This window comes from Cervus elaphus, chromosome 5 (assembly GCF_910594005.1).
Source record: "Cervus elaphus chromosome 5, mCerEla1.1, whole genome shotgun sequence".
Classification (NCBI taxonomy): Eukaryota; Metazoa; Chordata; class Mammalia; order Artiodactyla; family Cervidae; genus Cervus; species Cervus elaphus.
The window spans coordinates 77,416,008-77,438,548 of record NC_057819.1 but is presented as its reverse complement, the minus strand read 5'-3'; the positions used below and the strand labels follow the sequence as shown (position 1 = coordinate 77,438,548).

The window sequence follows — 22,541 nt, the reverse complement described above, 5'->3', positions numbered from 1 at the left end:
TTTAGAATATCACTCTAGCAAATCTTTGCAGCTTTAGATATCTAACTGATATTAAAATTATTATGTGATTTGAAAACCATTTTTCTCATCCAATCAGTGATTAAATAGTGCCAAATATAAGCAGAAAACTATAGTGTTATGGTAGAAGTTTTATTCAGGATCATCAATAGCCATAATCAATACTTAAGTATTCCTTTTAAGAGTACTATTGTTCAAATTCATATTTGTTACCTTATTTTCAAGAGTTTTATATGATATTTTCTTTGTTGAAATTAATATATTATCTTGGGAGTGTTTTGCTGATCAGTAACATTAAAAATTTATAGGAGAAAGAACATTTTTACATTTTTTTCTGCACTGGAAAATCATTTTATTGAGATACTACCAGTTGTACAATCTGTTCTGACATTAGGCCCCCTCTTCCTCTGTAATTCTGTCCTTCTTGAGTGGTCCCATGAATGCTTTCTTGTCCTCCACAGCCTGGAAGCTGTGAAGGCCAAATTTGGAGGTGGGATCAATAGATGTGAAGTCATCTTCTCCAGGACCCACCATTTGGTCTGCATCAGTAAGGACTTGCAGGTGAGCACTTGCTTCTTGGTTCCTATGATGCAGTCTTTTAGCATAACAAAAGTCATTGGTCATGTCACTATAGCGGACAAAGCCACCCAGGGGGTTGATGTTCTTGTCAGACAGATCATAATCAGTAGAGGCATTATTGATCAGTTTGCCCTCCTTGATGAAGTATCCTTGGTTAATCTTGTAGATCTTGTTTATCTTAGTGTGGTGATGGTAGCCTTTCTGCTCAGTCAGAGCTATAGGAAGGTTACCCTGGCAGGATAATACAACTCAAAGAAGGCAACCTTGTGCAGTCTTTGGTGGGTCTTACAGGGTAGCTTATTGGTGTGCCAACAGCTGGTCACCTCTTGTAGCCTTTGCCCTTGGTCACCCCAATGACATCAATCATCTGATACTGACAAATATTTGATTCTCATGGGCATAGCTCAGTTTTCAGCCATAGTGCCTCTGTTAATGTGGGTGTCCCCGAGGTAGGCCTTCTGGCATAGAGGAAGCAGGCACATCTGGGTGTGGGCGATGATATGGATGACCTGGCAGTACTTCTTCATGTTGCTGAAGTCTTTGTTCAGTTGCTTCTTGCCATCTATACCCTGCCTTGCTTGCACTATTTGGTGAAGGCCTTAGGTTTATGCCAGTTCCTACAGAAGGGTCTTTTGACCTTGTTGCTAATATGCTCAGTGAAGACATTCTCAATGGTCCAGAGGCCTCTAGGTGTTTCCATGTAGTGCACAATGCCCACAGTCACAATGGGCAGCATCTCCACTATGGTCCCAGCCTCCACAACTTCCTCCTTGCTCACCCTGGACTCTGGCATATCGATCTGCCTCACAATGTGGGTCCTGCCAGTCTTGTAGTTGAGGGAGGCTGTGAGGTTCACAAACTTGCAAGAGTCATCCTTGGGGAAGCTCTTCACCTTCCTGTGGTGCCAGCTGCTGCAGTTCCAAGGCAGGAAGCCCCAGGATTGGAGAACTTCCTGTGAGGCATCCTGCCATCTGATGGTGCCAGTAGAGCAACTTTATGTTACTTTGGATTGGTTTCCTCCCGGGGAACTCATATTGATACTCAATAATCTTCACTTTTCATCATATATGGTCATTGCCCACTACTTTAACAAGCTGTTCTCAAATTTATTAAAAATATCACACATGTTTCCAGAATCTACCATTTTGGAAATGGAGCTATGTATCTGTCTTTGGTCATAACATCATTCACATTTCCTGTGTTTTCCCAAGAATAATGATAGTGGCCATGAAATAATACCTTCAAATTCATTATTCTGAGAATAAATTTGTCAAGGCTGGAATGCATGGATTCATTCAAAGCAGACAGATAATTTCTTATGAGTTTTCAACTTACTTTGAGCTAAAATCCCTTCTTTCTGATGTTTACTGTTTTCATTCCTATTTAAAAAAAGAAAAAAGCTAGGCTGTAGCAGGTCATAAATCTTCAAAGTGAAAGTACTGGCATGGATGCTACACAGATCTTATTTTGAACTTTGCTTTAAATTAAATTTCAGGTTTCATTGAAGGCAGAGAATTTTAAGAAATTGGATACATTAAAGATAAGCATATTTCACATGTGAATTATCTGCAACTTTAAACATCACAGGACAGTTATGAAAGATATTGAGAGCAGTGAGATAGGATAAGCTGTTTGTTTTGATTGGTTGGAAAATCAGAGAAGAGGCACTAAGAAGATAGTTAAGGGATTAACATTGATTCATTGATCCAGGATACATTGACTAAGTTGGCAAGAGTAATTAAAATGAATTATCTAAATAAAATTTTTTTCAAATAAAATTTTTCTTTGAACTTTAGAAAATATACTCATAAGCAAGGATTTATACAATTCATGAGAAACTTGTGTTGACAAAGAAATAAAATATATGTGAACAAATCAGTTAACAGTGAATGTAACCCTCACCTCCTGACAAACAAAAGTCCACTGACTGTAGAAAACACCAGATTTTGATTGACTAACACACAAAGAACAATTAAGAAAATGTTTTCTCTTAGAGAATTAATTTTATACTTTTTATCCTTTTGACTATTCATTTGCTAGAAATATCCAGTATGCTGAAACATTTTCTTCAGTTATTTAGGCACTAACCTTCATAATAATTACTTCTTTCTTCAGTTATGAGCAATATTCATTAATTAAGACTAGAGTGTGCAGTAAAATTGACATGTATAAACATGAGCTCTGGAAAGGTAGACTCAACCATGGTAATGGAAGCAAGATTTCCTAATAAAAAGTCCTAAAAAATATTTTTGTTTGTTAAAATTTACTATGGATTAAATTTTGAGAAGTGTTTTCCCCTTACGTCTGCTTTTCAGTTCATGCACAAGAAATTTATGCAAAGTCTAAGAATTATTATATCATTTATTTCTAAAACTTGTCATGCTTATCTCTAAGTGAATTTGGGAAGGCTCAAGATTTATATAAATAAAACTGATAAACAAATTATAGACTATAAAAATGTGGAGAGAGGGAGGTCAATATGCTAAAACCTATAGTTTAAGATTCAAATAAGTTTCTTGTCTCCTCGAAGTCTTATGGAACATCTGTCCCACTCAGAGTTAGTTCTCATACAATGAAAAAATATCAAAATTTTAAAATACTTGCATGTCTAGTATAATACTAGGCTTATATCAACCAAATAAAATAACTGTGTTAAGTATTTCCTGCTCAAATCCCTCTTGTAAAGATTCTGTTTAGGATAATTTACACTGATTGCATATACTAATTAAATTTATGAGATAATTAAAAAAAAAATTTTCTGCCATGGTTGAGTCTTAATTTTCCCATCCCTATTATTGAGCTTTTCTGAGAATGCTTACTCTCTACCTTCTGATCCTTGCATTGCCACTTAATGAAAATGTTGACAAGGCTAAATCTCTTAAACAGGAAGAGGAGAAGAAAAATGTAACTCCACGAATTCAATATTGAGAATTCAATTTGGAACTTGAGAGAATAATTTGAGGTCTTTGGAAAGAAAACCCGTTAACATTTGAAAAGAATAAAATAAATAAAAACAAACATAGTCTTGAATTTTAAGATTCTATTTATAACAGAAATCCAGAGAATGACCTACAAGCTAGACTGAAAGCTTGCCCTATGACTGTCAGCATTTAATGGCTTTGAGCTGCCACGCTGTGACAGATTCTCATTGCAGAGTGAACAATAAATGCCATCAGTAGGAAAAGTTAAGAAAAATGAGAAAACACAAGAAAGTTGCCTGGTTCTGCATGTAAATTTTTTTTTTTTTTTTATTATTTACAAATTGCTTCTATGTAAAAATTTTCAGTGTTGTTCATCTTGCAAGAAGCCTCACAGACCATGTTCTGCACTTAAACTACAGCTATGACCAGCCTCTCTAAAGAGCCGCTGATCTGAGCAATCACTAAAAAGTCACTTTCTTCTGGGAAGAAATGTTTTCATGTTCTGCTTTCCATTCTTTGTTTTTAATTCATTTGTTATAAACTAGACTGTGTGTCAATGGGAAGACATTATGAGATTTTTAGGTGAGCAGGCACAGGATCTAGTTCAGAGTGCCTTCAAGGTGAAGTGAAGTGAAAGTTGCTCAGTCGTGTCTGACTCTTTGCAACCCCATGGACTACACAGTCCACGGAATTCTCCAGGCCAGAATACTGGAGTGGGTAGCCTTTCCCTTCTACAGGGGATCTTCCTAACCTAGGGACTGAACCCAGGTCTCCCGTACTGCAGGCAGACTGTTTACCAGCTGAGTCACAAGGGAAGCCCAAGAATACTGGAGTGGGTAGCATATCCCTTCTCCAGTGGATCTTCCTAACCCAGAAATTGAATCAGGGTCTCCTGCATTGCAGGCAGATTCTTTACCAGCTGAGCTATCAGGGAAGATGCCTTCAAGGTGCTGGGTATTATTAAGGTACTGGGGTGTGGTAGGCAGAATTCTAAAAATGATCTACAAGATCCCCTGAACAGTAGTATGGTAAATGGAATGAATGGATGAATAGAGTTAACGTTCTTACTCTAATCTGGTGTTCTGATTTTCATCATTTGGCTTTGTATTATGATTATCTCTCTTTTCCAAGGCCATTAGGATGACCCTTTTGGATCAAGATACTACCTCAACTTCTGCCAAAATCATCTTTTCTCTGTTACTTTCTTCTTATAGCATAAAATTCTCTGCAGCAAAACACAACTCAGCATTTCCTGAATCATCACCCAATACAGATACAGACCATTGCTTCCATTTATTTGGTAATCTATCAATACAATTGGTCTAGTAAAGAAAAGAAAATATGGACAATCAAGCTGGGAAAATAGCAAGGGCAGAAGTCTATTGCCCCTAATGAAGCTCTGTAAGAAATTACAGCTCAGGATGTGAGGACTGGAAGGTTAGACCATGAGAAATTGGCAATTTGGTAGATTTAAGGAGATACAAAGGCCATAAACAGGAGAAAAGGGTTGTTAGCAAGAAGTGGATCATAAGTGGAAGAAAGTGCAGTTGACATTAAAATTAGTGGCAATCTCAGAATGTACAGAATCAGCAACATAAGTAAGTAAAGTTGTATCCAATGCAAAAGTCTGCACAGTGTTCATCTCAGCGCCCTCTGCCTGCAGATTTCTGTGCCCCAGTTCCTATCTGAAATATCTAGATAGTGCGTGCGTGCATGCTGTCATGTCCAGCTCTTTTTGACTTTGTGGACTAGTTGCTCACAGGGCTCCACTGTCCATGGGATTCTCCAGGCATGAATACTGGAATGGGTTGCCATTTTCTCCTGCAGGGGATCTTTCCAGCTCAGGGACTGAACTGGCTTCTCCTGTGTCTCCTGCATTGGTAGGCAGATTCTTTTACCACTGAGCCACCTGGAAAGCCCACATCTATGTAGAAGGCACTTTATAAAATGTAATGTTTGTATTTCCAGGTAAAATTTGAAATCTTTATTGGAGTAAATTAACTTCAATTTAACTTTGTATGGATTTTATTTTTCTTAAAGACAATAAAAATAGCACAACCATACCTCTTCTTAGAAGAATATATTGCTCATATGTGATAGAAGATCCTAAGCATTTTTGTCCTAAAAAATTCTCTTTTCACTTAGGGAAGTTTTAAGTTAAGTAAGGTAAAGCTCCATATGGGAGATTTATTAATACTGATAAAACAATAACTTCTCCAAGGCAACTTTCAATTCTTCAAGCTCCACTGAAGAGTCTGTGAAGAAATATTGCTGTAATACATGAAATAGCTCTCATCTCTCCAACTTAGGACAACTTTTCTAAAGCTCTCAAATGTGGTATGGAAAAAATTACCTAGAATGCCTTTTTATTTTCACTTCCTTCTTTCTTTTTGGGTAAAAATGAGATCTACTGATTTCATAAACTGTTCATTCTATTAAACTTGAATTTTTATTTTGACTTTCTTTAGTTTTTATATCATTGCTTGGTGCTATATTAATTAATGTTTATTACCGAGTATGCCTTAAAAGCAAAGGATGTACTTGGCAATGTAAGTGAAGTTATCATAGGTTTATTTTGTGCTATCTATATATTTGCAAGCTACAGGAAAATAGAGCTTTTGATTTCATATTCAAAGTTATCTAGATTTAACTACCCTCCCTGAGCCCTTGAATTCACATTTGCTTGAAGTTTAAGTAATACAGGAGCTTTTAAGAGTCAAGATGTTAAGTGCCCAGCTCTAACCTTTGCTAATTATGTCACCTTGACCAATTAATTTAATCTTCAAGGATTTCAATTTTTCATCTGTAAATTGGGGATTATAATAATGCTATCCTTAGAGGAATTTTTGTGAGGTTTAAATGAGATATTGCATGCTGAAGGTGTCACACATGTATAGCTTTTATTAAAGTTGATATAACTCCCCACTATAAAGTGGGGAATTCTAGTAACTGTCTTAAGTTGTTATGAGACAATATTGTAGAATATCTAAACAAATAATGGGTAATATTAATATTTGAATGCTCCTTTTTATTTTTTTTCTCTTCCTGTAGATTTTTTTTTCATTTATTTTTATTAGCTGGAGGCTAATTACTTTACAATATTGTAGTGGTTTTTGCCATACATTGACATGACTCAGCCATGGATTTACATGTGTTCCTCATCCTGATCCCCCCTCCCACCTCCCTCCTTTTTAAAATGATCCTTCTCTCCTAATCCCCAATGCATGCGAATACATACGTTTTTAAACTACAACACCACAAAATGGATCCAGCAGTGCATTTTACCTCCTTAGTAGAATTCTGCTATGGAATGGTAAGGAGTGATAAAAGGCCTTTTAAAATGAACAGTGCAAAGAAACAGAGGAAAACAACAGAATGGGAAAGACTGGAGATCTTTTCAAGAAAATTGGAGATACCAAGGGAACATTTCACGGAAGGATAGGCATGATAAAGGACAGAAACAGTGAGAACCTAACAGAAGCAGAAGAGATTAAGAAGAAGTGGCGAGAATACACAGAAGAACTATACAAAAAAGGGCTAATGACTCACAAAACCATGGAAGTATAGTCACTCACCTAGAGTTGGACATCTTGGAGTGTGAAGTCAAGTGGGCTTTGGGAAGCATTATTATGTACAAAGCTATTGGAGGTGATAGCATTTCAGCTGAGCTATTTAAAATCCTAAAAGATGATGCTGTTAAAGTGCTACATACAATATGACAGCAAGTTTGTAAAACTCAACAGTGGCCATAGGACTGGAAAAGTTTGGTTTTCACTCCAATCCCAAAGAAGGGCAATGCCAGAGAATGTTCAAACTACTGTACAACTGCACTAATTTCACACGCTAGCAAGGTAATACTCAAATTCTCCAAGCTAGGCTTCAGCAGTACATTAACAGAGAACTTTCAGATGCACAAGTTGGATTTAGAAGGGCAGAGGAACCAGAGATCAAATAGCGAACAACTGTCGGATCATGGAGAAAGCAAAAGAGTTCCAGAGAAACATCTTCTTCTGCTTCGTTGACTACACTAATGCCTTTGGCTGTGTGGATCACAAGAAACTGTGGAAAATTCTCAAAGAGATGGGAATATCAGACCACCTTATCTGCTTCCAGAGAAACCCGTATGCAGATCAAGAAGCAATAATGAAGAGTATGTCAAGACTGTATATTGTCACCCTGTTTATTTAACTTATTTGCAGAGTGCATCATGTGAAATGCTGGACTGGATGAATCATAAGCTGGAATCAAGATAGCCAGGAAAAATATCAACAACCTCAGATATGCAGATGATACCTCTCTAATGGCAGAAAGAGAAGAGGAACTTAAGAACCTCTTGATGATAGTAAAAGAGGAGAGTTTCAAGTTGACTTGAAACTCAACATTCAGAAAACTAAGATTATGGCATCTGGGCACATTATTTCATGGCAAATAAAAGGGGAAAAAGTGGAAGCAGTGACAGATTTTATTTTTTTAGACTCCAAATCACTCTGGATGGTAACTGCAGCCACAAAATTAAAAGATAGTTGCTCCTTAGAAGGAAAGCTATGTCAAATCTAGAGAGTATATTAAAAAACAGAGAGAGTTCAGTTCAGTTACTCAGTCATGTCTGACTCTTTGCAATCTCATGGACCACAGCACGCAAGGCTCCCCTGTCCATCACCCAGTGCTTGCTCAAACTCGTGTCCATCAAGTTAGTGATGCCATCCAACCATCTCATCCTCTGTTGCTCCTTTCCCTCCCGCCTTCAATTTTTCCCAGCATCAGGGTCTTTTCCAATGAGTCAGTTCTTCACATCAAGTGGCCAAAATATTGGAGTTTCAGTTTCAGCATCAGTCCTTCCAATGAATATTCAGGACTGATTTCCTTTAGGGTAGACTGGTTTGATCTCCTTGCAGTCCAAGGGACTCTCAAGAGTCTTCTCCAACACCACAATTCAAAAGCACCAATTCTTCAGTGCTCAGCTTATTTCTTCCTCAAAAGCATCAATTCTTCAGTGATCAGTAAGAATCCCTTAGAAGAAATAAAGTAGCCCTCATAGTCAACAAAAGAGTCCAAGGTGCAGTACTTGGGTGCTATCTCAAAAATGACAGAATGATCTCTGTTTATTTCCAAGGCAAACCATTCAGTATTACAGTAATCCAAAGCTATGCCCCAAACAGTAATGCTGAGGAAGTTGAAGTTTAATGGTTCTATGAAGACCTACAAGACCTTCTAGAACTAACACCCCCCCCCCCAACAGATGTCCTTTTTATTATAAGGGACTGGAATGTAAAAGTAGGAAGTCAAGAGATACCTGGAGTAACAGGCAAATTTGGCCTTGGAGTACAGAATGAAGTAGGGCAATTGCTTAACAGAGTTTTGCCAAGAGAACGCATTGGTCATAGCAAACACTGTCTTCCAACAATACAGGAGAAGATTCTACACATGGATATCACCAGATGGTCAATATTGAAATCAGATTTATTATATTCTTTGCAGCAAAAATGGAGAAGCTGTATATAGTCAGCAAAAACAAGACCAGGAGCTGACTGTGGCTCGGATCATGAACTCCTTTGCTAAGAAAGGTTCATACAGTCAAACCTATGTTCTTCTTGTTGTTTTTTATCCAGTAGTCTTGTATGAGTGTGAGAGTTGGACAGTGAAGAAGTCTGATGGCCGAAGAATTGATGTTTTCAAATTGTGGTGCTGGTGAAGACTCTTGAGAATTGCTTGGACTGCAAAGAGATTAAACCAGGGAATCAACCCTGAATATTCACTGGAAGGACTGATGCTGAAGGTGAAGCTCCAATACTTTGGCCGTATGATTCCAAGAGCCAACTCACTGGAAAAGACTCTAATGCTGGAAATATTGAGGGCAAAAGGAGAAGAAGGTAGCAGAGGATGAGGTGGTTAGATATCATCACCAACTCAATGGACATGAATTTGAGCAGACTCCAGGAGACAGTGAAAGACAGAGAAGACTGATGTGCTACAGTCCACGGAGTCTCAAAGAACTGGACATGACTTAATGACTGAACAGCAACAACACAAGAATAAAATGGAATAGCACATGGACAAAGCAGTAGCCTTCTTTGCTTTGTCCTCATCATAAAAACATAAATCTGTTACTTTTAGTGCATACTTGATGAAAACTATGGCGGGAAGTTCTACTTCTATGGTCATTTCCCATTATTTTGTTTTCTTTTAACTCATATAAAATAGTATTACTCATGGCATAGGATTGTGTCCGATAGTTGCATAGTTGCACTCACATCCAACTTTATGATTTCCACCCTGGATCTCCTAAAGTGGTGCAGATAATTCATTCAGAAGGAATGCTGGAGGTGCTATAAGCAGTCCACCCCTGGGAACTTATTCCCCTAGTGGCAGGAGTGTCCTCATGTAGTTTCATCAACGGAGGCTTTCAGGAGACATATGACCAGGCTGCTCATTGCCCTAGGAGCTAAAAAATTCACTTTTGGAGATGTGACCACAACCACTACCTTCTGATTAGTTTAAAGGGATTTCACCATCTTTCCTGAAGCTAATGAAAGGGGAGGACACAGAGTCTCTAATTTGTGCCCCGTCTTTACAGTGTGTAGCAAGGGGAACAAATAACACATATGTAGTTTAAATACTTACTATTATGATTCAAGTACAGTACTCTGTAAATATTTATCACTTCAAAAATCAATTGAAAATGAATATTATCATGTCTCTCCTAAAACTTTAAAGCCAATTAAAATTGTTATATTCAAACAATGCCTGGAAATGCAAAATTCAACTATTCTTTTAACAAAAGATATAAAAATAGGGTTTATAAAACCTGCTAATTGGCCTTAAAATTGTTGCTTAGAAGAGCATTACAAATGTCCTCTTAGGAGCATATCAGATCATAAGGAAGAGCCTACGGTCAAACAACTCCCACAGTCTGAAATTTATTGACTTGACCAGGTTATGCCCTACTTGTTACACACACGTGCATATATAATTAAGTAGCATGTGTGATATAATAGGCCAAGAGACTGTAATCATTTATGTACCACTTACTTTCTCTAAATGTCAGCAGAGCTCTGGCTAATAGTCTTGGATCAATTGATAATTGTAACAGAAGGAGAATGTTGTTAATTAAATAGGCACCATAGCATAATCATTAATAATTAGTTAACTTTGTGGGTTTTAAGTGTCAGACAAATCAGCCATTGGGATCCCCATTAACAATTGTGTCATCTACAAATTACCATCTCTGAACTTCAAATTTCTTCACTTATAAACTGAGAATAATACCTTTGTGTGGGGTTATTATAAAGTTTAAACAATATTACACAGTAAAAGCTTGATAGGTGTTTGTTGTTATTTTTATTAATTATAATAGAATTTGGAACCATTCAAATTTTGTTCCACTAAAATTACATTAAGTAACTAAAGCATTTAAAGTATTGTTTACAAAGGTAGAATAGTTTGGATTCTCTGATTTCAAGTAATATTGAAAATTTGAATTTCTCAGTAGAAAAGGGAAACGTATATTTGATAAAAGAGATTAGAATCTGACTTACAAGTACCAGTATGGATATGTATTGTGAATACATTTTATGTTTATGAAGGAAAGCATTTCTTAACTCTGTACACTGGAAAGGTTTAGAGTCGATTGTCAGCTCAGTAGAAATGAGCAACCTAAGCAAACATTCTGTGGTCTCTAAGTATTATCTCCCACTATAAAGGAACCAAGGCTCATTAGAAGCCTGGCACACAGTATGTACAAGAAATGCATGGATTAATTTATAATGACCAGAATGCAAGCAGGCTATCATAGACTCTATGATTGTATTAAAAAGATTCAAGAGAACAACAGAAGCTTCCATTGGCCGAGAATGGGACAAATTGAGCATTAGTAAGCATAGTAAATCTAAAGGACAAAATATATCAAATTATATAAAACCCATGGGATCATGATAATATTAAAAAGAGAAGTGATACTGTTTAATAGTGATTTCACTTATTTTAAAATTGCCAAGTAAAGTATCAAGCACTTTCCTGACTTTTTATATCTACTCTTCCATTGGAAATCAAGTAGTAGATAATATTTTTCTCTTTATAGATGTATTCTAGCTAATAAAGGAAAAAGAAATCATGGTACTAGAATATCACCATTTCTCAGCTCTAAAGGATTGAGACATCTATTAGCAATGGCTGCCACTATCACAAAAAAGAGAAGCAACCAAATATATCTATACCTGCTGATAAGGGGACACAACACTGTCATTCAAATACCTTTGCAAAATAATTTCATGAAGAAATAAAACTTGGATTTAATCAAGTTCTCAACCCAATTTACAGAAAATACAGAGACTTCTGTTGAACATCAATACAGCACCATAGGGAAGTATCAAAAAGGACACAGTATGAGATGCTTAAAATGAACAACCTGTTTCTTCAACAAATAAATGACAAAGTTCAAGAGATAAAGGGATCAAGAGAGAAGAGAGGAAGAGCAGGGCATCTGTAGACTAAAGAGACATAAGAGCTTTATCAACCAATCAAAATGAATAGAACTTATTTGGATTCTGACTTTAAATAACAAACAATGAAAAAGAAAGAATATCATTTATGTGATGATTCAAACACTGAGTAGTCATTGGGCGATATTAAGAGATTGGTTAACATTTTTACAAGTGATAATGTTATTGTGCCTGTTTTATTAAAAATGCTAATTATCTTTTGAAATTCCTGTGATTTCTTTTCAGATAAAGTGATAAAGAAACACAGTCTTCCTATAGAAAATTATTTGGCATGTATTTTTCAGATACTTTTTTCACTTAAATTCATTTTTTTAAATGACAAAAATTTACTAAGCTTTTTATAATGTGTAACTAGCCTTCAGACCATGCGGCTATACTTGGAACAGCAGGTTGACATGTGTGCTTTAAGGCTCTCCTAACTCCCCAAGGACACGGACTGTGGCTCATTCACTCTCTATCCTGAGTGCTTAGAATAAGGCTGTTATAGTTGGTGCCAAAGAAATATTTGTTTGAATTCGTGCTCAACTCAGCTGTGTACTAATCATATTATCACAAATAATAAATATTCTTCTATATGAGTGAAATACACACTAAGCTTTTTAAATAGATAAATAAATAAAATATTTTATAATAAATAATAGTAAAATAATATATAACAATTATATAAAATACATAACAAATATAATAAATAAACAAAATGTATTTCTTTTATAATAAATATAATAAATAATTTATATTTATAATAAATAAAATGAATAAATATTTTACTTATTTTTGTAAAATAAAGTAAAAAATAAAATTAAATTAAAAGTAGAATAAAATAAAAATTTACTAAGCTTTTAAAAATGTGAAACTAGCCTTCAGACCATGCGGCTATACTTGGAACAGGTTGACATGTCTGCTTTAAGCCTTTCCTCAGCTCCCCAAGGACAAGGACTATGGCTCATTAACTCTCTATCCTGAGTGCTTAGAATAATGCTGTTATAGTCGGCGCTGAAGAAATATTTGTTTGAACTTGTGCTCAACTCAGCTGGGTACTAATCATATTATCACAAATAATAAATATTCTTCCATACGAGTGAAACACACACTAAACTTTCCCATGTATTTGATCACAGGACAAGATGCTTTACAAAAGCAAACATATAAGTTTTCCTACGAGAAAATGTGTTTCAATTGTGTTGAATTAGACTTAATTTCTTGCTGTGTATTTTTCAGGACAAGAAAAGAAAATGGGAAAAAGATGCACTTAACCCTTGCTCTGTGCTGGGCTCCTTGTGTGTAACTATCATTTAATCCTCACAGGAGTGGTTGGTGACATTTTAAACATTCTACAGTGGAGGAAGCAGTGGACTGGGGAGGGGGTATTGGTGAGCTTAACAGACTTTTAAACTTACCGCAGGAGTATTAAGTAGATTCACACCAGTTTGTCTGATTCCATACCTATATATGCTCCTTGCAATTAGAATAAACCTCTTGGAATAGGGAAGTAGGTGACTATTCTCCTTATGGCAGTCAAAAGGATCCATTAACTGTTTTTCATGTTGTATTAGACATCTACACATGATATAGAACCCAGAAAAACTTGGGTTATGTTTCAAAGGAAACCTCTCTAGAGAGAAGTTGAAGGTGATCATATATTCAGGTAATTTATAGTCATTGTGGACCAGAGTATTATCTTTTCTAATGCATTTTTAAAAATCACAAAGACAAACAAAATTAGGAAAATGTATATAAGGCCCTTTATAAATATAAGAAAGTCATCATACTGATTCTTAAGGTCAATTATGTCATAAATGAGTTGAAAATGTGATCTTACCAAGAAGCCTATATTTAAAAGCCATATTTCTGATAAATAATTAACCTATTCATAACACAGCCAGCTTTATCATTTGGACATACTTCTCTAGCCAATCATTACATCACTTATTCATTTAACTAACTTGTACTTTGCCTTGTCTGCAAAGAGCTTGGAGTACATTTATGAAATCCTGCAGTATTCAGTCTATGGCAGATAAAACAGTTTGTGGTGTTACCTTCCTGAGGCAATGTTGATTGTTATAAAGATGTATCTATATTAAATTATTTTTATATGAGATAGTCTATGGTATATCTAAGGGTTTTATCTATGTATATATTTGTTCTTTGTCCATTTCTCTATGGCCCAGTTAAGAAATACAATATGATTACAGCATGTTCCCCATTTTGCTGTCTTTACACAAAGAAATTCCCTAGTTTCCTTTTAAAGCAATTAACAGCAACATTGTTAGTTGCTGAATGTCTCAAGTTGAGCCAAAAAATATAGTTCATAGAGCAATAAAAGCAATATTCTTAATTTAAATCTGAGGTCCCTGGGGCAGTGTGTTATTGTTATCATTTCTGGATACAAATTTAAAAGCTATATATATATATATTTTTTTTTTTCTCAAGCATTATTCCTTGGGCATATATTAAAAGATCTGATTTTCATAAACAGAACTCTCCTATATTATGGTTCAAATAAGATGACATGCTGTGAAAAGTTTCCTAATGAATAATTTGTAATCTCAAGGGTCAATTACACCTTTAGAAAAGTTTCTATAGCTCAATCTGTGGAGTGAGGCAGAATTTTAGGAAATACCATACCAAGTTGTCAAAGGAAACAAAGTCTAAAAACTGGAGAGAAACAAGCCAGTCCGAAATGTGACTTGCCTAATGTTAAATTAATGTTAAGGATTAATTAGAAAGATAAATTGCTTAGCAGTATGTTGCTGTTTTTGCTGTTTAGTCACTAAGTTGTGTCCCACCCTTTGTGACCCCATGGACTGCACACCAAGCTTCCCTGCCCTTCACCATCTCCCAGAATTTGCTCAAACTCATGTCCACTGAGTCGGTGATGCCATCCAACCATCTCGTCTTTTGTTGACCCCTTCTCCTCTTGCTTTCAGTCTTTCCTAGCATCAGGGTCTCTTCTAATGACTCAGCTCTTTGCATCAGGTTGCCAAAATATTGGAGCTTCAGCATCAATACTTGAGATGAATATTCAGAACTGACTTCCTTTAGGATGGCCTGGTTTGATCTCCCTGCTGTCCAAGGGACTCTCAAGAGTCTTCTCCAGCACCACAGTTTGAAAGCATCAGCCTTTTGGCACTCAGCATTCTTTATGGTCCATCTCACTTATCCTTGCATGACTACTGGAAAAACCATAGCTTTGACTATGAAAAGGCTTAATAGTTTGGACTTGTTTAAATTCGATTAACAAATGTGAGTTTTCTATATAAATTTGTATTTTTTTTTAAAACCAAATAACTCTCTTCATAAAGCTGATATACCCAAGTATCACACCATGGGGGCTTCCCTGGTGCCTCAGATGGTAAGGAATCTGCCTGCAATGCAGGAGACTCAGGTTCAGCCCCTGGATTGGGAGGATCCCCTGGAGAAGGGAGTGGCTACATGCGCCAGTATTCTTGCCTGGAGAATCCCATGGAGAGAGGACCCTGGTGGGCTGCAGTCCATGGTGTCACAAACAGTCAGGCACAATTGAAGGGACTAACACCTTACTTTGTTTTGTCACAAAATGATCACTCTCAAGGTCAGAACCACAATGTCTACATTTGTGGGACAGTAACATCTACAGAGAGTTTTTGGTAGCAATTCTGACAACGTGACTCACTGGGAAGATGTGGCTGATATATCCATGTCTATGTTTTGGTGCTCCAGAGAAATTTAGTAATAAAAGCATCCTAGAATTCCTTGTGCTACTGCTTTTAATTTATGCAGCAAAGCAGATTTTGTATTTTAAACAGCTTGAGCCAAAATTCCTCTTGAGGAGAGGACTGTCTTTGGCTATGAACACATCTTGGCTAGGTTTTGAAATTGTGAACACAATATTAACAAAAAACATGATCTAAAGAAAGATAGCACTAAAAGAAGTAACTAAATACTCTGCATAACAGGTTAAAAGAACAACATGGGGAGCAACATGTTGGAACAACATGGGGAACAGCATGGGGGAACGGGACATGTGAGCAGAGCAGAGTAGATGAAGGTAAGATGGTGAGAGAGGGAGGAGGAAATAAACTGCATGACAAAGGGTTAGAGCTGGCAAGGAAACAGAGTAAGGGAGAGAGCAGGAAAGTCTTCTTTTCTGGGAGACAACTTAATCTTTCTCTGCCGACCAAAATTTTTAGTGAAATTTGCTACATGTACACATTTTTGATTCAGAGTTATGTTAAGAGGATACTGTCAGAGCAGTTGCCGGGATGATTCAGAGATGAGAGGAGTGATTCATATACAAAAAGAAATTCATTTATACCTGCAGAAAATATTGAGTTATCTGTCAAGCACTTTTCTAAATTTTGAAGATGCAGTAGTGACTAAAATCAGTGAAAGTCTCTGCCCTTGAGGAGATTATATTCTAGTGCAAAGACAGAAAATAAATACATTGATCAATTAGTAAGTTATCTGCTAAGGCTATGAATAAAAATGAAATAGCATGTATAATTGGAGCTGGAAAAGAGGGGGATAGATGTTTAAATTATGTAGGAAGGTGAAGTTTGAGCAAAGGTTTAAAGATATAAGAGTAAGCCACACTAATGGTGAGTGAGAGCATTTTAGGCAAGGAGAACAACTGTGGTCTGTTAGGATGTATTTCTGGGGCAGCAAAAAATCAGTGTGGTTGGAGTGGAGGGAGTGAGATGAAGTCAGAGCAATAATGAGGCCAGATAATGCAACAGCGTTTCTAAGCTACTGTAAGAACTCGGGCTTTTACTCTGAGTGAAACAGGATGCTAGCAAAATGAAAACTACCCTTTTTAGTTGTCCCACTGTCTTTGGATATTCTGTTGTATTATGTTTGTTAGTTTTTTCTCTTTGCTCTTTTCTTTTCTGAGGATTGTATTGATACGGCCTCTAGCTCAGAGTTTCCTCAGCCATGTCCGGTTTGCTAATGAACCCACCAAAAGTATCCTTCATTTCTGTTACAGTATCTTTTTTATCTCTAGCTTTTTTTTTTTTATTCTTGAGATTTCCATCTCTCTGTTCACATTATTAATACAAATCTGATCCTGCATGCTGTCTACTTCATCCATTAGAGCCCTTACGAAATTAATCATAACTGTTTTAAATTTCCAGTCTAAGTCCATGTCTGGTTCTGATGCTTGCTCTGTCTCTTCAAACTGTATTTTTTGCCTTTCATATGCCTTGTAATTTTTTGTTGATAGTCGGACATGATGTACTGGCCCACTATAACTGATCTTCAGTAGTGTTGTGGTGAGGAGCAGGGGTAGGAGACCTATGATTAGGTATCAGTCTTTTAGTGAGCCTGTGCCTTTGGAATGTGAACTTCACGTGTTTCTCAGTTTTTTTCCCTCTTCCCCTCTTAGGTGTAGCAGAATGGCGAGAGTGGGCTGGAGCTGGATATTTTCCTTTTCCCATATGAAAGACTAGAATCAGCTGCAGTTGAGCATTTCCCTTGCCCAGTGTCAGTCCAACAGACTAATATAGTTAAAATGATATTATGGTTAACTAGTTCCCCTGAGGTCAAACCTTGTTAAGAAGAGTGTTCTGATGTGTTTTAAAATGGTTACTTTTCTTCTCCTCCTATTAGAAGCACAATGGAATTTTTCTATAATGTTTCTGTGGCATCTGGTCAAACTCCTGTAGGCAAATCTCACAATATTGTGGGGTTCCCCTCAAGACTGGGTCCCTCTGGAGTTTCAACTCTCAGTTTTGCCTACACTAAGCCTCCAGCAAATCATCAATTATAGTTCAGGCTTTTCTACTCAGGCACTAGCTTGCACTGTGGTTTCTATTGGCAAGCCTGTGTTCCTGTAAGCTAGGACTCTCTGTATTTGCTCCCATATAAACTATAGAATTTTTTTTCTATTTCTGTGAAAAATGTTATTGACATTTTGAAAGAAATTGCATTGCATCTTTGCTTTTGCTCATTTGTAGATTGCTTTTGGTAGAATGGACATTTTAACAATATTAATTTTTTCAATCCATAAACATGGAGCATCTTTTCATTTATTTGTGTCTTCTTCAATTTCTTTCATCAGTTTTATTGTTTTCATGTGCAGATCTCCAAAATCATCCCCAAGAAAAAGAATTGCAAAAGGCAAAGTGTTTGTCTGAGGAGGCCTTACAAATAGCTGAGAAATTAAAATGAGCTAAAGCAATAGAGAAAGGGAAACACATACTCAACTGAATGCAGAGTTCCAGAGAATAGCCAGGAGAGATAAGAAAACCTTCCTCAGTGAACAATGCAAAGACATAAAGGAAAACAATAGAATGGGAAAGACTAGAGATCTCTTTAAGAAAATTGGAGTTACCAAGGGAACAATTCATACAAAGATAGGCACAATAAAGGACAAAAAGAGCAAGGACCTAACAGAAGCAGATGAAATTAAGAAAAGGTGTCAAGAATACACAGAAAAAATGCACCGAAAAGCTCTTAATGACTGAGTTAACCACGATGATGTGGTCACTCACCTAGAGCCAGACATCTGCAGTGTGAAGTCAAGTGGGCCTTAGGAAGCATCACTATGAACAAAGCTAGTGGAGGTGATGGGATTCCAGTGGAGCTATTTCACATCTTAAAAGATGATGCCATTAAAGTGCTGCACTCATTATGATAGCAAATTTGGAAAACTCAGCAGTGGCCACAGGACCAGAAAAGGTCAGGTTTCATTACAATCCCAAAGAAAAGCAATGTCAAAGAATGCTCAAATTACTCTACAATTGCACTCATTTCACATGCCAGCAAGATTATGCTCAAAATCCTTCAAACAAGGCTTCAGCAGCACACGAACCAAGAACTTTCAGATGTACAAGCTAGATTTAGAAAAGGCAGAGGAACCAGAGATCAAATTGTCAACATCTGTTGGGTCATAGAAAAAGCAAGGGAATTCCAAAATATAAACCTACTTCTTTTTCACTGACTATGCTAAAGCCTTTGATTGTGTGCATCAAAACAAACTGTGGAATATTCTTAAAGAGATGGGGTTGCTAGACCACCTAACCTCCTCCAGAGAAACCTGTATGCAGGTCAAGAAGCAACAGTTAGAACTGGACATGGAACAATGGACTGGCTCAAAATTGGGAAAGGAGTATGTCAAGGCTGTATATTGTCACCCTGCTTATTTAATTTATATAACTTTTGTGTGGAGTACATCATGAAAAATACTGGGCTAGAAAGCATTTCCAGGCTAGAAAATGCCTTGGAAGAATAGCTATGTCAAATCTAGACAGCATTTTAAAAAGCAGAGACATCACTTTGCCAAGAAATGTCCTTAAAGTCAAAGCTATGGCTTTTTCCAGTAGTCATGTATAGATGTGAAAGTTGGACCATAAACAAGGCTGAGTGCTGAAAAATTGACACTTTTGAACTATGGTGCTGGAGAAGACTCTTGAGAGTCCCTTGGACAGCAAGATCAAATCAGTCAATTCTAAAGGAAATGAACCCTGACTATTGGAGGCGGTTGGATGGCATCACCAACTCAATGGACATGAGTTTGTGCAAACTCCAGGAGTTGGTGATGGACAAGGAGGCCTAGCATGCTGCAGTCCATGGGGTTGCAAAGAGTCAGATATAACTGAGTGACTGAATTAAACTGCTTCATTGGAAAGACTGATGCTGAAACTGAAGCTCCAATACTTTGGCCACCTGATGCGAAGAGCTGACTCATTAGAAAAATCCTGATGCTGGTAAAAATTAAGGGCAAGAGGAGAAGGGGGCGACAGAGGGTGAAATGCTTAGATGGCAACACTGACTCAACGGACATGAGTTTGAGCAAACTCAAGTAGATAGTGAAGAACAGGGAAGCCTGGTGTGCTGTATTCCATGAGGTCTCTAAGAATTGAACTCAACTTAGTGACTGAACAACAGATCTCTCACCTTTTGGTTTATTCCTAGGTATTTTATTCTTATGCTGTTATTGTAATGGTATTATCCACAATTATGATGTTTGTCTTAGATATATTTATAGAAGTGAGATCTGTGTATATACTTATAGAAGTGAGATCTGTGTATATTCTGAATTTATTGGATAAAGGTTTGAGAAAGAGAGGACTCAACATAACCATAACTCTCTCTAAGATTTGTACTTCTAGAAAGTAGGCAGTTTGAATTGTCATTAGGTGAGATGTGGAAGAAAGATATAAAGATGGAAGTTTGAGGGAGAAACTTATGAATAGAGTCTTGGGCATGTTAACTTTAATATAACTATTTGGTATTCAAGAGGAGATGTCAAGTACACATTGGATAAATGAGTCTGGAGTTCAGGGAGAGGAAAGAGATAAAGATATAATTTTGGGAACTTGGATATGCATATGATATTCAAAGTTTTGAGAATATGTAAGATCCCAAGGGAGTGTAAATACAGGAAAAAATGCAGGGTAATTCAAGGTTAAGAGATTACAAATTTTGTAAAATCAAAAAGAATGAGAAATAGATACAACAATTTATGACTCTGAGAAAGAAAAGCCTGACAAGAATATTGGAATTCAAGAAAATGAAAATGCGAGGATTGAGCCATTATGACTTTATTTTATCTCTTGACCCTATGAGAATACTACATGAATTAATTGCTAGAGTTTCTTTCTACCTTAACCATTTGAATTCAACCCCAGTGGGATAAATACAAGTTTGTTTGTTTGTTTTTTGCATTAGTTCAGTTCAGTTCAGCCGCTCAGTCATGTCCAACTCTTTTGCACCATGGACTGCAGCACACCAGGCCTCCCTGTCCATCACCAGCTCCCGGAGTTTACTCAAACTCATGTCTATTGAGTCGCTGATGCCATCCAACCATCTCATCCTCTGTCATCCCCTTCTCCTCCCACTTTCAATCTTTCCCAGCATCAGGGTCTTTTCAAGTGAGTAAGCTCTTTACATCAGGTGGCCAAAGTATGGGAGTTTCAGTTTCAGCATCAGTCCTTCCAATGAATATTCAGGACTGATTTCCTTTAGAGTGGACTGGTTGGATCTCCTTGCAGTCCAAGGGACTCTCAAGAGTCTTCTCCAACACCACAGTTCAAAAGCATCAATTCTTTGGCGCTCAGCTTTCTTTATAGTCGAACTCTCACATACATACATGACTACTGGAAAAACCATAGCTTTGACTAGACGGACCTTTGTTGGCAAAGTGATGTCTCTGCTTTTTAATATGCTGTTTAGGTTGGTCATAACTTTTCTTCCAAGGAGCAAGCATCTTTTAATTTCATTACTAATTTGCATTAGTAGTCCTGCCTAAAATACAGGGTCTTATGGATTTGTTGAAGACAGCAGTGGTAAAATCCATAAATGCCAATTCCCTAGAATTTGTGAGCAAGTTTCTTATCTCATCAAAATAGCCAAATATGTAATTTACTCAGGAATCTAGAGAACATACCTTGCCCTTGATATGGATTAGAGATAGATAATTTCACTGACTTGTTGCTATATCAATTTCAGAGTCAAATGGCAAGGAATTAGGGGGTCCAGGCAAGTTATTTCATACAATAAATGAGCTCTACTAGATGCTGCAGTTCCATAGAGTGCTGAGGTATCACTGATTAAATTAAAGTTTATTGTCATTATTTTAGCATTTACTCAAAAGTTTACACTTTATGATTCTTAGGGGGGAAAGCAATACATGTGCTTTCTATAGCTTGAGTGGATTTATCAATAATACCACTATTATTTAGCTCTGACAATTCTAGAATTTTAAGCAAATTTTTGTTTTATTTATTTTAATTTACCTATAGGACCGTGTTACTCTTTACTGTGAAAAAGATGAAATAGTATATTTTGGAATGAGACAAGTCTCTGGACAAAATATACAACATGAAAAAAAAGGGGGCTTAGTGTTTAGGGATCAACATTCTTCTGTTAGGCAGAGAAATAAGTTAAAACTATCCTGAGGTGGTCATAACTTCATTGAATAAAATCAGTGCTTTTGTTAACCAGACATTCTCAACCTCAAAGCACTCAAGTTTCCCTCTAATTGCCCAAAGGAAGCCTAGGAACATGACCAATATTATTTTCCAATATTGTGAAATTAAAAATAAACATTTTTTGCTGTTTTATATTTCCTTAGTGTGTTACATCTATTTGACTTGTAAAAACACTATCTTGTGTAGATTTTAGCTTGAAATAGTTTTCTACTTAACATACCTTGACATATTTTCAATATACATATTTTCTTTGATTGCTTAAATTTGTTCAAGAAACGTGTCAAGAAGATTGGTCAGATGGAAATCTCATTGAAATATTCATTGGACTTTATTTAATTCATTTTCCCTTTGCAGGTTACTGGAATGATTGCATAAGATATGGATCAGAGGGATGAAGTTACGCTCTGATGAATTAAAATGTCCTTATAAAAATACTCAAATTGTGACAAATCAAGATAGTTGACTACAAGTCAGTGCTTTTAGAGAGAAATTAATGTCTCTTACAGGTCAATTTGAAGACTACAAGAGGCTATGTCAATCTTTTAAAACTCTATTTCCAGTTATTTGGCACCTACTATACCGTCAGTAAGTAATTACAGATGAATGAACAAATA

At 36.5% G+C, this 22,541-nt stretch overlaps 1 pseudogene; it reads right to left on the bottom strand.

The window, feature by feature from the left end:
- Positions 1-408: 408 nt before the first annotated feature.
- LOC122693362 lies at positions 409-1,560 on the bottom strand (annotated as a pseudogene).
- Positions 1,561-22,541: the final 20,981 nt, after the last annotated feature.